This window comes from Peromyscus eremicus, chromosome 6 (assembly GCF_949786415.1).
Source record: "Peromyscus eremicus chromosome 6, PerEre_H2_v1, whole genome shotgun sequence".
Lineage (NCBI taxonomy): Eukaryota > Metazoa > Chordata > Mammalia > Rodentia > Cricetidae > Peromyscus > Peromyscus eremicus.
Window position 1 is genome coordinate 5831727 of NC_081421.1, and position 14749 is coordinate 5846475.

At 36.0% G+C, this 14749-nt stretch overlaps 1 non-coding gene across 1 annotated transcript; it reads right to left on the minus strand.

The window, feature by feature from the left end:
• Positions 1 to 5452: 5452 nt before the first annotated feature.
• On the minus strand, positions 5453 to 5617 carry LOC131913975 (U1 spliceosomal RNA). Its single transcript, XR_009380041.1, has one exon. It is a non-coding gene; the product is annotated as a U1 spliceosomal RNA (small nuclear RNA).
• Between the last annotated feature and the right edge of the window lie 9132 nt (positions 5618 to 14749).

Here is a 14749-nt window from a genome sequence, read left to right on the forward strand (position 1 = left end):
TCTTTTAATCACAAGCTATCAGTTTATATTTCAGCATTAAAACTGACCTACCTGATGTTCCACGGGCTAAGGAACATCACCCTGATAAGAAGTCTAGCTAATGGCATGCTAAGAATTCCTGCACTAAAAATTTTCTCTTCTTTAGAGAATCACAATTCTAAAAAAAAAAAAGATATTTTTATATATGAAGGAATCAGGTAATCAGCATTTTGCTGCATGCAAGGTGAAGGCTGAATAATGTGTGGTGAATTGGTAAAGTTTTTTAATATATTGCTTTTTAAAGTTATAAAGATGAAATCATAAAGAAAATCCTAGGATTTCCAGTACAGTTTCTTACACATGAGTACTTCTTTATGCTGAACATTCAACAAGAAACATGAAGGACAGGCATTGTCCTGTGACCCCTGAAGCAGGTGAACCCAGATATAAAGCCATGTGACACATCCTACTTGAGAATCTTTGACTGTTCAAGGACACCAGGTGCCCTGATAGAAGGAAGGCTGTTGAAAGCATGCATCCTTCAATCACTGGGATTTTTGTTCTGGTTATTTCCTGGTGTGAAAATCTGAAAATCTTGAACTATATTTTATTTTCTGTGTTTATCTGTAAGAGCTATATGGCTCTAATCCATACCCCTCAGACTGATTATTGGGAGGGGCAAATGTGTGGCTGGTTTTAAAGGATTTCCTTTTCAGGCTCTCCCCTGTCTCTGTGTAACTATATATTCTGGGGGGAAATAAACATATTTAAACCAAATTCTATTTATTTTTGTTTATGTGTGCTGGGTTGGGTTGGCTTCCATATTGATGATGGTGAGTGGTGGTTATGTTATCTAACAGATCTAGTAAAGCAGTTAGCCATCAGTAAACAAGATGGCCAGTTTTCAAGTCAAGACCATGGGACAGATTTAAATTTATGTCACTTTTCTGCTTTTCCATTACTTCCTTCCTCATAACATTGTGTAATTTCTGGAGAATGACTAAATTTTTATTAGTTTTCCAAAGTTATTAAAGTTGGCTGAACATTAGAAATTTCTGAACATTGGCTTGAGACTACATGCACGATATTAAATTATCAAGTAATATAGGATATTAAACTCCTAAAAGTAGCAAATATTGATTTCTTTCAAAGAAGTTTTCTCAGAATTATAATTTAACAATAGTAATCTTCTACTGACTTGGCACAAAGCAATTATTTCTGAAATACTGAATTTTGTACAGTATTAAAAACTTACATCTTTTCTTTTAATTCCACTTCTGTAAGATTTTGATTACATAAGAATTAATTCATTTATGAGAAATAACTTGTTAAAAATCATACCAGCTGATATTATACAATTGTTTTGATACTATAATTTTATGGTTTCTAAGTTTCTTCTATATTTTTGCTTAAGGTAATATTAAGGGTTCTACTCTCCCACAATTACAGCATGTCTTTGATAAATCATTTCACATTTAAAGCAGAAAATCAGTCAATCTTCATTTTTCCCCCAACGTGTAAGGATGCTACTCTAAAGCATGGAAGTCCTGGTCCACGAGCACATAGAGATAAGAGCCACAGCATAGCTTTTCTGTTTGTTTGTTTTTTAAACTTTTTTTTATCAAAGTTGTGCCAGTGACACATTCAGGAAAAGAGAAACAAAATCTTTTCATTTTAACCAATGGCTATTAAAATATTTACAAGAGAAATGAAACTTTTTGCAGCTGTATAACTAAAAATATATAACAACATTAATGAAATTTATTTTACATTCATTAACAAAGGAAAAGATATTTTAGTTCTTGCTGATTAAGGATGCTGTTGCTATAACCTAATTTTGGAAGAAATTAGATTCAGTAGTGTTTAAAATGATAAATACATATTTAGAAAACCTAATATCACAAATAAAAACATTGCTGTTTTTTTCTAAGCAATTTGATATAATTGTCCATGGAAATCATTGCAGTCTGATAACAAGGAATAAGATGCACTTGCTCTGCCTGCCTACACCATCTCTATCAGAACCTTCACAGTCCACAGCTGCTGTGGGTGTTGACTCCTGCCTCCTTCCATGACCCTCCTCTAGACTCTGAGTAACAGCTATTAAAAGTTTTCGATAGAAATAGTATATAACATCAACAGGAAAACTTTGGCTCTTTCTTCATCACTGTGTGAATACTTTTAGCTTCGGGTGCTAATTCATCCCTGATGTAAGTCCTCACACTCTGACTTTTCAAAGAGTAAACATGATTTGTCTGGAAGGTAGAAGACAAAAGTGTAGTCAGAAGGGTATTTCCTCATTACAAATAATGGAAACTTGATAAGAAAAGCATTGGCACCATGTATCTTCTTTCTCTCTTTTCTTAGAAGTATCTGCTTATGCACAAACTTCATTTCTATGTTTGAGCAACGTTTTGTTACGTCTACTATATATATATATATATATATATATATATATGTATATATATACATATGCATATATATGTATATGTATATATATATTTTTACATGCATATTTTATTTCCTGAAACTGTTACTTAGCGATTAAGTAGTCTTACATGACCTTCTGAATCCAATGGTAAGGATAGCACCATTAGAATAAAATAAGAATGCTTAATTAAGTCCCTAAAGATTTAGATACTCTTAAATTTAGGTTTCTTACATCTACAAAGTGAACTTTTCTATCCTATTACTAAGAAGTGTGATTCTTTTGCAAGTTTAGCATGGAGAATATGTTCTTCTGTTGTTTTCTTTAAAATTTAATGCTCCATAAAAATTGTTCAATACATGAATGAAGTGCAGCTGAAACTGGGTGCCCGTGAACTACCTTCTGTTGCAGTAGAGATTTACATACGGCTTCCGTGATGCTGATACCAGGGAACCACAAGACCTCAGTGACGCATAATGAGGTAGCAGGAAATAGTATGGATTTAGGTTCTGCGTTGGTTAGAAAAAGGACTCAAATTGTTATTGCTGAGGCACACTCATGGGATGGAGTCAACTTCATCTCAGCCATGAGCAGACTTTGCTCATCTTGGCCTGAGCCTGATATATCAGGGGTCCAACTTACACAACTGGGTATTCCAGGCTCCACTATAATAACAGAAGGAGCATGAGAAATAAAATAGAATTACCTTGGTTTCTGCCAAGAACATTTGTGGTGTTATTCCATAAGCAAAAACAATCAGCTTTAGTGCTTGAGTCAGTAGGGACAGTTGTGACCCTATGTTTAAAATTAAGGCCATTCATGTAGCCGGTTTATTTTACTGGTCAGCAGTTCAGCTCCAACTCTCCATAATGTATTTCCTCATGGGTGTTTTCATTGTCATCGTCACACTAATGACCTGAGCAAGATGGCATTTCTGGTTTGAAGAAAAATATTAATCAAATTCTAAATATGTCATCTGAGCACATGACATTCTCATAAGCTCTTAATTTTCTTAGGAGGCAGGTTCCCTCTTATGATACCCAAGAGTCAGGCAGGCTTCTGAAGAGTACTGGCAAGGGCCTAAACATCTTATAATAAGGACATTTATTTATTTTTGTGTCTTAGGTTCAGAATTAAATTGTATCTATATGCATGTATATAATTTATTTTGATAAATTCCAGCCTCCTTTTCCTCCTCTCCATCTCCTCCCATATTCAACAACACCATTCTCTTCTAATTTCATTTGTTCTTTTAAAATATCCCATGAAGTCCTCTTAGGTCTGCTAGAATGTTTGTGGGTATCAGACTATCAACTGGAACATGTACAGGCTCTCAGGAGCTGCATCCTTGAAGAAAACTATCTAGAATATATTTGATTCAATTAAACCTAAAATACATAAATCATGTATATGTCAGTAATATGGATGTTTTATCCAGAAGTTTGATATTAATGTATAAAGAATATGCCATAACTTAGTAATCTTTCTAATTAAAAATGCCTTTGTTTCAAGTGAGTTTATTTACAATCCATACTCTAACAAGTAGAGCTATGAACCTTAGATGGTCTTATTAATAGAAAAAACTTGGGTCCAGATATTAGGGTGATTCTGAAAGATCGAAGAAACAGAACAAGTTACAGTCAACCTCACCTCTACAACTCCTCATCAGATCCTGTTTCCTCAAACTGGAAGCCTCTAGGTCCTCATCCTAATGGATCTCAACTGAACTGCTGCTAAAAGCTTAAAAGTCTCTAGTTCCTGGTCCTCACACCCTATATACCTTTCTGCTTCCTGCTATCACTTCCTGGGATTAAAGGCATGTGTCTTTCCCAAGCAAGACATGAGATCGCATGTCCTGGATTAAAGGTGTGTGCCACCATGTCTGCCTCTGTTTCCAGTGTGGCCTTGAAGTGACAGAGATCTAGATGGATCTCGGCCTCCCTAGTGATAGGATTAAAGGTGTGTGTGCCACCATTTTCTGGCTTCTATATCTATCTAGTGGCTGTTCTGTTCTCTGACTCCAGTTAAGTTCATTAGGGTGCACAATATATTGGGGGACACAATATCACCATGGAGCTATATTAAGGCACAATATTTTGCATTTCTAAACAAATCTTAGTTAATCCTAATATTCCTGTCTACAGTGCCTCACTTTGTTTAGATACAGTTTTTACTGGTGCTATCCTTGGAACCATGAGTTTCAACCTTGAGACTGGTTATAATATCAATAGCACACTGTGTGGAGAACCTAAAGGTGATGAGAGAAAAACACAGGCATATTTAGAAGGAAAGAGCAAAACATTATTCATGATTGCTTGATTGAGTAAAATTGGAGAAGGATTACTGCCATATATTTATGCCTGAAAGAGAATACACATGAAAAATTTACTTCCCCAAAGGGGAGGAGAGTAGTTTGGAAGAATCAATGAAAGCTATAGTGTTTCAGAGATATTTTGTCTGACACAAGGAAGTTGACACTTCATTCAAGAAAATAGCTTGAAGTTATTACCCAAATCTAATTCTCAAAGGAGTCAGTCTTTCCAATAAGCTTATTGTTATGCTATAAAGCAGTAGTTTGGCAGAGATACATTCCTAGACTCATTCATCTGATGATCAATACACCCTTTGGTGTTCCTGATTGGACCTAGCAGGTGGTTCTTCTCATTCCTGCATGCTTTCATTTTTAGAACAGCCTCTTACTTGGTGAATCTGTCTGACTGTGAATACATTGCTCAAATGGGACCACACCTCTTTGGCTGAGTCCTACCAATCTGTCCCCTGATAGGTACTGCTGTTCTGGCACGCAAGCTCTATTCTCTAGCCTAGGTGTAGAATTATCACAGTTTTAAAGAAGCTTATTATAGAAATGATATAGAGACCTAGTAGAATCCTTTTGGTTCTTGACTTTAATTTTGCTTAAAGCTATGTTTATCTTAGACTATAGCTACCTAATCAAAAAGCTTCATTTTATAGTCTAATTCATTTCAATGCAGGTTTTTATTTCTTGAAAACAAAAATTCTTGTATAACTTACCTTTTGTATTGTAAGAGGAAAACATGTTTATAGTACTCTACTACCACAAATTATGTAATTAAGTTTCCTCCACTTTAGTGGAAATCACAGGGTCAGCACATCTGAAGGGTAGTGGATGAACTTCATCCTGGGAAAACCAGATTCTTAGTTATAGGATTTCCCCAGCCAGGTAAGTATAACTTGGCTTTTTAGAAAAATATAGTTATCAGTCTACAGGTTCAGAAGACTAAATGCTCAGACACCTGAGATCAATCACGGTATGTAACCATGTGACTCATTCTAGATGTTCGCACAGCTGCAAGTAGCATAGACAGCATGTAACAACAACAACAAAACGAAAACAAAACAAGCACAGAATTCTGTGTTGAGTAGGGGCTGATGTTAAATACACATCTTTGAGAACTTCTTACCTGTTTCGACCAAATTCACTCTCTTCCCCAACTCCTCCCAGTTCAACTCCCTCTTCTCTCCCCATCCAGCTTATGTCTTACTCAGCATGACACAAGTTGATGTCTTTACCCATCAAGACAGATTGGTGGTGCCCATATAGTCATAAACATACGGCATCTCACTAGGGAATGATCCACAGGGATGATTCTAGAAAAAGGGAATATGGAGTAGGGGAACTTTAAAACCCAGAGCAATAATAAATCAGAGTTATTATACATGTAAACACAGAAGTGGACATGAGAACAGTTACAAGCCCTGAGTGACCTCAAGCCACACCATATCTCAGCAAGGAGAAGGGAGGTGGGCAGTAAGTCCCACCCCTAGCAGAAGACTTACAAGCAACAGAAAGCTGCAAAGAGAGGGAGAGTCTATTGTCAGATGTATTGTTTATGGAGGGGATAAGCATAAACTTTACTCTGTTTCCTGGTAGAATTTATTTTGGTAACATGCTGAAGGCAGATATTCCACAGCATATAGCAAGTTATATATTAATATATATTTATTTATTTATTTGTGTGTAAGAGAGAAGGAAAGAGGAGAGAGAGAGAAAAGAGGGAGGGAGGGAGAGAGACAGAGAGAGAGACAGAGAAAGAGACAGAGAGACAGAGAGAGAGAGACACAGAGAGAGAAAGACAGAGAAATTTGCATAGAAAGTCTGAAGGTAAGTCCTTGGTGAAGTCAATTCTCACTTCTACCATGTGCATTCAGGGGGTGAAATTCAGGGTGCCAGGCTGAAGACAAGGACACTTACCTTCTCAGCCATCAGAACACTGATAGGAAGATACACTAAAAGATGAAGAATGAAAGAATGAAGAATGAAAACTCAAGGAGAGTAAAACTGGAAAAGAGCAAGGCACCACTGTCTCTAGCCCATCAGCCATTATCCATTCAAACTAATGTTTTCCATGCAGCCTGAGAAACAATGATATACAAAACCACTGAAGAAATATGGAGGCTATGAATTTGAGAGGGATCCAGGCGATAGCAGGGGGTGCACCAAAGGGTTGGAGGGAGAAAAGGAAAGGGGGAAGACGATGCAATTATATTTTAATTTCAAAAACTAAAAACTAAAAACCAGAGAGAATGTTTGGGGAAATAAGTAGATTCATAGGGACTTGCATAAAACGTAAAAGGCGAAAGAGATGAAAATCTTAGAGTCTAGCCAAATAATAACAGGTTTCGACTGCCAACAATGGTCCCTTCTCCTGGGAAACAGAAATATTAAAATTTTTAAATCTTTCTCACTGTTAAGTCAAGCTGTGTATTTTAAATAAAAACTCATGCTATTTTTGAGGCTGCTTAAGAAACTGTTAGCATTTGATCAGCATGAGTGTGCTCTCCTCTCAAATGCCAAAGGCGGAACACAGCCTAAAACAGTTGCAAACCTCAAAAGGCTGAAACGATCCAAAGGACCTTGCAGGAAGACTGTCTTTTCTCAGTGCTTTACAACTACTTTTCAGAGCAAGTAGCTGCTTATCTGTGAGCGTGAATGCCCAGCTAAATGCCAGTGTGTTCCTAGTTCCACACAGATGTACTGGGTGATTTGCATTTGAAAATGGTCTGACAGACAAATACATTAAATATTCATTTCTTCATCTTGAGAATAGTTGTTGTTTTTCAGATTAATATTGCTTAAAAAATATCTCTTGCCTTATCCAACACAAAGTCTACATTTGAATGCATTCACTTAAATATATAACAATAAATTAATCTTGACTAATCACAAAGAAGAGCTTTCTACAACCTCTGTCAATTAGTGCTTGATGAGGTTATCCCCCTGAGCCCACCAAAGTAGAAATGTAGGCAAATGTGCTCACTTATTCATCTCATCAATGTGAAATAATTCTTAGATAATATTATGTTTGTTGCTCTATTTCCCTCAACTTCTCCCATTAGAATCTTGTAAGCAAATTTTAGTGATGCCTGGGTAGTCATTTTCCTGTTGTTTTACGATTCTCAGTTTGCCTATTTATTCATGCACCCACCAATTTATTCCATAAATTACTGAGCCTTGGTTATGGATCAAGCATTTTGCCAGACACTCAGGGTCGGCAAAGCCAAATAATTCCGTTTCAGCTCTAAGAGCCTACAGACAAGGACAGTAAAGTATCATGGGAACATCTATAGCATGAGATTATAAGAGTATGGTGACAAATGAGTCACTGTAACCATATGAGAGTCCATAAGGCTAGGAAAAGAAGATGCCCATTACATTTTCCTTTGAGACATTAGCCAGATGGGTTGGATGTTACAAATAAATACATATAGATTACATCTGAGATCACAGGTAGTCTACCATATAGTTACAGGGAAGCCAAAAACTTCACATAAAACTCAAAGGACGTACTATAACAAATGAACAAGTTAGGTTTGAAAGCCAACCTGGTAACCCTTACACTACAGGGTAGAAAGTGAGCAACTATGAATACTGGTTTCAAGCATAAGGAGATTATGCATAGAATGAAACATGTGCTGCTGATATTAGAATCAGAGAGAATAAACTTTAGAAATGTCTTAACAAGAGACATAGGGGTTTTATTAGAATTGTTCCACTAGTGATGTAAAGGAGAAGATAGACAAGAATATTGTGGAAAAGGAACCAATATTTCCTGGAGTTTGGATGTAAACCAAGTGCTGTGGGATGGTCTGTATGCTGTGAATGTGTTGCACTGATTGGTTGATAAATAAAATGCTAGTTGACCAGTAGCTAGGCAGGAAGCATAGGTGGGGTAAGCAGATAAGAATTCTGGGAACAGGAAGCCTGAGTAGGAAGACGCGAGCCTGCCGTCCAGGGAGCAGCATGTAACGGCACACAGGTAAAGCCATGGAACACGTGGCAACATATAGATTAACAGAAATGGGCTGAGTTTAAATGTAAGAGCTAGTCAGTGGTAGGCCTGAGCTAACAGTTGAGCAATTCATAATTAAAATAAGCCTCAGTGTGTTTACTTGGGTCGTGGGCAGAACACACAAAAGCATTCAGCTACACCAGAGTATCAAAGCTGGGGCAGACAATGGTCAATGATATGACAATGATAATATGCATTTAGGTAGATAGACATTGTAAAGCAATTAATATCAACAAAACTAACATCAAAATATATCAGAATATAAGAACTGATAAGCAAAAACTAGAAAATGTTGACTTTTTGATAAAAAAATGTAATAGATTAGAAAGAAAGATGCAATCTGCTCCAGCAGATCCCTGTCCTGATGATGCCAGCTATCAGAAGCTGAAACAATGAAGAAAACATGAAAATGCGTGAACTTGTAAGAAAATGTCACGCTCTAGCATCAGGGGTCTACCTTGAACCATTGGTTCTCAAAAATCATCTTTGAAAATTACAGATTTACATGCTACTCTATATGAATTAAATGCAATAGATGTAGAACTACTTCGTTTTGGGGAGATGGAGGAAATGATGTACAAAATATGTCAAATTAGCTTAGCCTCTAATCAGGAAATTAGTGTGACTTTCAAAATGAGATCTGAATGGCTTTTCCCAATGAGCAGGGTGTTCCATCATCCCCTGGCACTGAAGAGTGAGACATTACTGAGGCACAGTTGTAGGGTACTGGAAAGATCCTTTAGAGAAAATCATCAGAGGGATGTGTTTTGAAAGGAAGCAATATTTCTTACAAATACACCAAACAATTGTTTTGACTTCAAACCATAAAGAAAAGATGCATAAAGTAATAATAAATACGTCCTTATGTAATGACAAAAGATACATACCAACAAGGAAATAAGATGATTCATAAAATGATAATTATGCATATAGAGACAATAAAAAGGTCAAAACTGTAGATAAATTGAAGGGTAATGACACACTTTGATTAGAGCATATTCAAATATTTTCAATGAAATTTTAGTACCAGTGAGTTATGGAAAGTCAATAATGTCCAAGAAATCAATTTGAGTAATATTGGGCACACAATTAAATACATTTAAAAATATATATAGACTAAAGCAGTATCATTATAGTAGGTGAAGAAAATAGATCATAAGTCAGTGAAGATTAAAATTTCTTGCTGTTGTTTTTAAATTTAGCACTGATATTTTTAAAAGATAAGTTTGCATAAGAAACAATTTTCACTCCTTAGACAATCAATATTACCCTAGAAAGAACAGAATGTACAAATGTAGAGGAAAATTATTTCCAGTAATCAAAAGCATACAATATAGATCTATATCTCCCAGTGATGGTGAATCTGAAAATCAGGTCAGTTCACTCATTATGTAAATTAAGCAGCTTGTAAATACTTAGTGCTACTTTTTTTTTCCCTCTAAAGTATCAAGGATCCACTAAAATAATGAGGAGTCATTTAGTGATAATCCCAGGGAAGAAATCCAGTGAAATTGGATACATACCTGGAGGCACTTTCTACTTGGAGTATTAGCTGATATCAGAAGAAACACACAGACTCTGAAAATGAAAGAAGTAAGTTTCAAAGTATTCCATTCCATGTGGCCACAGGGTGTGGAAAGAGGTCAAAGGGAAGAGGTTGCTATGAAAAAACTTTATACTTCAAGAAACCAGCAAAATCATTCAAAAAGTTTCAGTAAAGTTTCAGTACTAAGTTTTACGGCAAATCAATCTTCATAGAGGAAGATGGGATTGCCCTAGGCCTGAATGCTTAACTCAATTTCAAGTAGAACATTCTTGCACATTCTATAAAAACAATTGGAGTCATAAAAATATTTACCATCATGAAGAAGATCCAAGAAAAGCAAGATAAATTAAAATAGGCCACTAGTTGTGTGTGGTGCCACTTGAAAGATGAGGCCTGAGGGCCAGGAGTTCAAAGTTACCTTTAGTTTAATGGAAAACTCTGCTACCTGAGATCCTGTGCCAATATCCACACCCCTCCCCCTAAAAAAAGACTGCCAGAGCCTGAGATATCATATGATAAACTCTCTGTTATTCAAGAGCATAGAAATAAAGGTAGAGCATTCAGAGAAGTAATTGAACATTCAACAAACAGAATGGAAATTTTATTTAAAAGCATTTTTTGAAGAAACAGAAGATAAAACCAATAATCAATATGGAAGAAATAAAAAGTCACTTATTTAAATAATACAATGATAAAAGGAGTTGCTCAAATGTGTATGTAATGTAAAAGAGAAAAAGGAGAAAGAGACAAAATGACTGTCTGAAGAATTCAGAACTTTCCAACAAATGACTGATAAAATACTTACACATATTGCAACAGTGTTGGTGACAACCAAAGCTGAAGACCCATTTTATTTTTTTAAAGGAGGACACATGTATATTATTTAATAACAATTCAACAAACACTCAACTTTCAGTATAAACTGTGCAAGCCAGAATTCCGTGGGGTGACTGATTCATGACAGAAAAGAACAAAGCCAAATTAGTAAGAACGGATATTTTATTTTTAAACAAAATAGTAGTAGATCAGTCCAATATTCATTACACAAACAAAATGAAATTCTACTCCCAACACATAGTATATAAAAGTCATTTCTGGTCATTTTGTAGCTCTGAATGTAAAAGACAAACAAACATATGCTTCCACAATATTAACCAGGAGAATATTACTATGACATTCTGTTCGACGGTGTGTTCTCAAAGACAAATTACATGCTCCCAACGTGCAGTGGCACAGAGTACACATTACCATTCTACAAGGGATAAAGGCAGGCAGGGTCAAGAGGTCAAGAAAACGATTAATTAGCTGAAGTATGTAAGTAAGTAAAGGACTTTACACAAGACAGTGTTTCCAAGTGGAAAAATTAATAGTAAGAAAGCAGGCAAAGGATTTGAAGTAAAAATAACCTTATGGAAATTACTATGAACCATTAACTTTACTACTAACCATGAAAATAAAGTTAAAACTTTTAAATATTAAACTTTAGTGTTTATAAGAACGACCAGTTGCCATCTCTGAGGATGAGAAAAGTGCTCCAATTAGAAGACAGGAAAGAAACTTGGAACTGCTAAGTTTTATTTATTGGCCTTGAAACTGATTACATAAGTTCTCACTAATAGACTCAGTCAGGCTTCAAACTCACAGAGATCCACCTGCCTTTGCCTCTTGAGTCCTGGAATTAAAGGTATACACCGTCCCACCTGACTATTACACAATTTCTTAATTGATGAACTCTACAAAGTTATGAATATTTATATGTTGATTTAATTCATAGATATTTATACTAAAATCACATTTGTTGGTTCTTATGAAGTACTTAAAACTTAAACTGGTGCTTAAAACAGTTTAATTTTTCTCTTGTCTACAGGATTTAGAATTTGCTGTGTTTCTTATCCAGTATCTCTTGACCATGCCTGCATTTCCCACTTTTAGAATGGTAATGTTTATTCTGTGCCATTGTATGTTGGAAGTATGAAATGTGATTTTTGATTTTACAGGGGACTGCAATTAAGACATTGCCTTTAGTCTCTAAGAAGACTTTGAACATTATAAGATTGAGAATATAAAAGACTATAGGGACTTTTTAAGTTGAATTTAATGCATTTTGCCGTATACTAAGGCTACCAGTCCATGGAGGCCAAATATTGGAATATGACGTTTTGCATGAGAGTGGCCCCAAAGTCCTCTCTATTTGGTTTTGTCACCAGTTGTTAGAACTGCTTCTGAAAGACTGGAGTAGGTGTGCTACAAGGATGGGCTCATCATCCCCAGTGTGTTCTCTATTTCCTGCTTGTGAAGGGTGCCTCTCAGCTGCACCAACTGTTATTATGCTTTGCTCAGCCACCTTAGACTCTAACCCTCTGAAACTGGAAGTCCAGTTCAACACTTCCTTTGATGAGCCGCATGGTCATTGTGCTTCATCACAGCAGCAGAGAAGTCACTAAGACAATGACATATGCATCACTGTAGCATACCTTTACTCCAATCAATAACCAAAAATGATTTTATGTTTGTCATACAATTCCTATTTCGCCCTTTTACACTAATTTATTATAGTTTGGTCATTCACAACCATTTATTTGTCTGTACCGAAAAAAAAGTCCCATTCCTTTAGCAGGCTTTGCTCCTGTATGCTCATTTTTACTATTCTATCTGGGTTTGTTTCTGAGAGCCTACATTTTTAATATCAGCATATTCTGGTATTAAATTATCTTCTCCTTTTTCATGTATGTTGTCTTTATGAGACACATCAAAATTTCTGATGCCTTCAGTCATTCATCAAAATCCAGAGACTCCATGAAGTCTATCCACACTGAGAGTCTTTTAAAAAAAATTATCAATTTTTTAATTTAATTTTTATTTATTCTTCTTTGATATATTATAGCTCAACCACAGTGTCCCCGCCTTCCTTTCCTGCCATTGCTCCTCCCTCTCTCACCTTCCCCCTAGATCCACTTCTCCTCCATTTCCCTTCAGAAAAGAGCAGGTCTCCCATGGATATCAATCAAACTCAGTATGATCATTTATAGTAAGACTAGGTCCATATCCTCATATCTAGGCTGGACAAGGCAGTGAAGTAGGAGGAAAAGGGTCCCAAGAGCAGACAAAAGAGTGAGAGACACACCTATCCTACTGTTAGGAGTCCTCTAAGAAATCCAAGCTACACAATCATAACATATAAGCAGAGGACTTAGCACAGACCTATACAGGCTCTGCAATTGCTACTTCCATCTCTGTGAGTCCTTTTTAGCCCTGGTCAGTTGACTCTGTGGGTTTTATTCTCATGTTATCCTTGTGGGTCTTTCTTTAAGTGATGCTTCTCTATTTAAGATCACTGCATGTTAAAGGTTCTCTATTTAACATCTTTGTCTGTTTACTATGTGGTAATGAGATGCGATCAGCCAGCTTCCTCCTCCTGCCAGTCTTAACCATTATGACTCTACTTCTGAAACTATATGACAAAAGAAAGCCTTTTTTCTCTTAAAAATAAAATAAAAACCCATCCTATATCACCCCTTGAATGTCTTGTTACCTAAATATTTCAATGCCAATGATTGTACTGATCTAGAATATTTAGTAGGTTGGTCATTTATTTATCTTTGGTGAAAAGGTCTGGCCCTGAGAATTCACAGATGAACAATTAAATCTTGTCTCATACCTAATTGATATATTTTCTAGAATGATTTTAATCCTAACAGTTTTGGCACACCTCTGACTGACATCTTCAGCATCTTGTGATAATCTTGGGAAGAAGATTATGCTTTCCCAACAGAGAGATCAGCACTGGCCTTCCCTTTTAGTTTTCTTATTTTATATAAGAAGCTTTGCAGTCCTAGGATAGTGGATTGCCTTTCGTGTTCATGTCATTTGCCCTTTACTCTCCACAGTTGTCATTTTAAACAAAAGTCAAAAGGTCTTGCATTCAGGTTATGTAAAGTTTAGTATCTATGGACTTTTTTTTTTTTTTTTTTTTTTTCGAGACAGGGTTTCTCTGTGTAGCTTTGTGCCTTTCCTGGGACTCACTTGGTAGCGCAGGCTGGCCTCAAACTCACAGAGATCCACCTCGCTCTGCCTCCCGAGTGCTGGGATTAAAGGCGTGTGCCACCACCGTCCAGCTTATGTACTCTTTAATATGATGTGAGCACCTATATGAAGCTCACATTGATCTGAATGCTGAATATATATATATATATATATATATATACTTATACACACATATATAATATGTATAAATATACATATTCAAGGAATAAGCAAGGGTAAAGAAATAAAGAGGAAGTAAGAGTATATACCTAATGGGGGAAGCAAGAAAAATAATCAAATTGGATGACTTTAGGCATGTTGATATGCATGTCTATCATCCAAAGAAAGGCAACTGAGAATAATCCTTCATCTTACTTTTCTTATGCTCTGATAGAACATTCTGAGAGCACAGCCAGTTAGGGAAGAAAAGGTTTGTTTTTG